The sequence below is a fragment of the Vicia villosa genome, linkage group LG1 (genome assembly GCF_029867415.1).
Source record: "Vicia villosa cultivar HV-30 ecotype Madison, WI linkage group LG1, Vvil1.0, whole genome shotgun sequence".
Lineage (NCBI taxonomy): Eukaryota > Viridiplantae > Streptophyta > Magnoliopsida > Fabales > Fabaceae > Vicia > Vicia villosa.
The window spans coordinates 120,858,462-120,862,657 of record NC_081180.1 but is presented as its reverse complement, the minus strand read 5'-3'; positions in this window follow the sequence as shown (position 1 = coordinate 120,862,657).

Here is a 4,196-nt window from a genome sequence, read left to right as displayed (position 1 = left end):
GTGTCAGCACGGTTCAAATTCTGATTAGCAGCTTGAGGTCGAGGAGCTTGAACTTGCGGAGCCTTGGTCACAGGAGCAACAGTAACCACAATTGGTTGATCATAGTTGTTAGTTCTCTGACGAGGTCTTCTTCCTTCGTCGCTCACAGCGTTTATTTCTCCTTCCTTTTTCTTATGGAAGTTTCCAAAAGACCTCCTTGCCCCATTAGAGGACTCACCAGCATTGACAACCTTGCCTTTCTTAATTCCTTCCTCTAGCCTTTGACCGATAGTCACCAAATCAGTAAAGTTGGAGGATACGCTTCCAATCATCTTCTCCCAATAGAAGGGTGAGAGAGTGTCCATAAACATTCCAGTCAGTTCCTTTTCAGCCAAAGGAGGTTCCACTTGAGAAGCTAGCTCTCTCCAGCGTTGAGCATACTCCTTGAAGGACTCTCTTTCCCTTTGAGACATGTTCTGTAGTTGACGGCGATCAGGAGCCATGTCCAGATTATACTTGTACTGTTTCATGAAAGCATCAGTCAGATCTTGAAAGCAATGGATACGACTCTTCTCCAGTCCCATATACCACTTTAGAGAAGCACCAGTCAGACTATCTTGAAAACAGTGAATCAACAATTTGTCGTTCTTGGTATAGGCAGCCATCTTGCGGTAGTACATGGTCAAATGACTTCTTGGACAAGTGTACCCTTTGTACTTTTCAAACTCGGGAGTTTTGAACTTGGCAGGTATGACCAAATCAGAAACTAAGCACATGTTTTCAACAGCGACCCCAAAGTAATCAGCGCCTTCCATAGCTCTTAGTCTTTTCTCCAGAATTTGATATTGTTCTTTGACTTCATCAATATCACCAGCTTCTTTTTGGCTTTCACTTTGATGGTCTCCAGGCTGGTATTCAAAGAGAGGATTCCCATAAGCGGTCTGGGCAGCAGTGTGCACAATTGGCTGAGACTCAGTCATGATCGGAGCTTGGAACATTGGTCGTGAAGTTTGACCCAACATAGCAGCAGTGGCGTGAGGCGGAGAATAATTTGGAGGTAAACCAAACTCAGGCCAAGTAGTGGCGGGCCTCTGAACAGGAATAGGGTCTTCAACATCATCGGTGATTTCTTGAATGACAGTCCTTTGAGGTGGTTCTCCTCTAGCAATCAGAACTTGCAACATTTCAGTGAGCTTAGTCATTCCTGACTTCAAATCTTCAATCTCCATTCTGACTTCAGCATTGTGTTGCTCTTGATCTGCCATTCTTCTTCTAACGTTGGCTCTAGTCTCGTAGTCGTGTGGAGGAACCAGCTTGACGGTTAACAGAAGACTGTTGAAGATGAATACAGACGGTATGAGTTGACAACTCGAATGAATGTGGATGCATGTATGTCATGAATGGTTTACATGTAATGGATTTCAAATCATATGGAACAGAAATATTCTGATTTCTTAGCACAAAGTGGCACACAATAGGATAGTTCTAAGGTTTTTTCGACAAGGTTCTAGACACAGTTCTCAGAGTTACAAGCTACTTTTGAAAATTTGATCATCTAGCAAATAACTTCCCACACAACCATGTTTTCAAATGAAGCCTATTCTGAGTGTGGTTTTCGCACTTACCCACGGTAATAGTTACGTTACGCAAGTTGGGTGCGAAACCACCATTTCCTAAAAAGTCATGGTTTAAGGGTTTTTCTAAAGGGCCCTAGAGTTAACGATCCAAATTGAAAACATCATCGCTCAAGTAAATAACTTACTTAATCAAAGACATCTTCTCAAAGGACCTACTCTAGGCGGGGTATTAGTATCTCCCACTTGACACTACGTCAAGCAAGTTTAATACTAAACCACCATCTTATCTTACGTGTTTCTTGAGCTCGGGTGTAGAGCTTTGTCCATAAAGTGCCAATAATCACAAGATTCCAACCATACAACGAGAAATCAAACAATAAAGAAATAAATAAGCAAATAAATAAAGCTAACAATAATACAAGAAAAAACTAAACTAGGGTTGACTCTCTTAGATAATCCCCAGCAGAGTCGCCACTTTCTGTAGCGGTAAAAATGTGACTCGACGCGTTTCCACGCATTCGGAGTACAACAGAGTCGCCACCGAACTTTATTTATTCCAAAAGGAAAGGGAAAATATCGATAAAACCCACGGATTAAAAAAGAATAGGATAAGATGGTCATCGCAACCAAATTTAGGTTCGGGAGTCGGTTAAGCAAGGGGAAGGTATTAGCACCCCTCACCTCCATCGTACTCGATGGGACCCATTTAGTTAATCTTGTGATTAATTATTAGCTTATTATCTACTTGCGTTATTTATTAGGTTGGAAAGGAGAAAGAAACAAAAAAATATTTTTTATTATTGTGCTCGCCAAGACGTTTGTATCTTGTGCCTACGTATTCCCTAGTGCAATGGGAAAGTCAGAGCAATCGTAGTTCGGGCTAAAACGCCGAATTTGTTGGTTGATTTTAGCGAGAGGTACTCGATCGCTTTCAAATGGAAATACTACGCGCACATGGATATGATATCACTACAAGAATGGATAACTAAATCAAGATAAGACATGATTTTGGCCATCATCGCATTCGAGTGGAAGATGTTAGATCTTCACATGTGGAAGTATGTTCGTATTGAAATTGAATAAGTGTCTCGTTTTCGTAAAAAAGTGTTTTAGAATGTAAAAGGGTGTGAATGAGTTGAAAGTTTGTTTGTTAGAAGAAGTCAAACATTTAAACAAAAGCTTAACGGCCATCGCTCAAATGTTTGAAAGAGAAAATTGTACAAGTACGTACAACCTCCTCGTAGGTTATGAAAAAAGATTGATTTGAAGAGTTGAAAGATATTTAATTGGATCCAAGTATTTAAACAAAAGCTTAACGGCCATCGCTTAAGATACTTGAAAGAGTGTTTGTTAAATTGATTTTTATAAAGTCTTTAATGGAGTTTAAACATCCAAACAATGGCTTAACGGCCATCGCCTAAATGTTTAAAGAACAACTTGTACAAGTACGTACAAACCCTTCTTTCCATTGTAGATAAAATGATTTGAATGTTAAAAGAAAGCATTTTTGTAAAAAGCTGAACTAAATCGAGTTTTATGGAGCGTTTAATGGAATCCAAGTATTCGAATAAAAGCTTAACGGCCATCACCCGAATACTTTAAGGACAACTCGTACAAGTACGTACGAACCCTCCTTGATTCATCCATTAAGACTCAATCATTCGATTCAATTAAAAGGTTTTTTTTTAATCATTTTAAAACATTTTTGATAAAATTCTAAACATACAACTAAAAAAGATATTTTTTGTCTTTTAATAAATATAGTGAATGCAATAAACTAATAAATATTATTGTGATTTTTTCATATGACAAGAAAACTTAACTCTTAACTAAAAAAAAAACTACTTGTACCTTTTTATAAAAAAAAACAAGGTATAAGATTATAGAATAAAAATGATAAAAGAGAATCATATTGGGCTATGGGGGTGTATAAGATCGTATAGGGGTTTGCAGGCCCAAAGAACATTAACCAAAAAAAAGGATAAGTAAATAATAAAAAAAACAAAGATGGGCTGGACCGGGTCGGGTCAGTGTGACCCGGATCCGCTTAGTGAACAATGAATGGGTTTCAAAGGTAACCCTAATATTTCCAAAGAGGCAGCGCCTCTGTTTCTTTCTCACTACGCTTTTTTCTGGAAAAAAGAGAGAAGAACAAAACTCAGAATGAGCCATCTCCTCTATCACTCTCTCGATGCATTCACAGTTCAAACTCAACACAAACAAACACATCAAAAGAAAACCTAATCCCAAATAACCCAATACCCCATGATTTCACTATATTCGTGCGTGAACAGCATACAACCAAAGCCACAAAATTCTCTCGATCCTTCTCTCGTTTCTCACGATGAAGACACAAGCAACAGCAAATCTCGATCTCATCTTTCTCTCTCGATTTGGCTCTTTCTCGATACCTTTCTGTATTGTATCAACAAGAACAAAACAACAACATGACACTCTCGCCTCTCTCACGATCTCTCTCGTCCGGTGTCCTCTCAATCACTATGGCTCTCCATTTCTCTCATTCATATTCAGAACAAACCAATCATTCAGAGTAAGCAACCAAAAAGAGAAACCCTAAATACCAATCAGACCCCAACCCCATATGATTCTCATTAATCTTTTGATCGGTGTTATAAATTA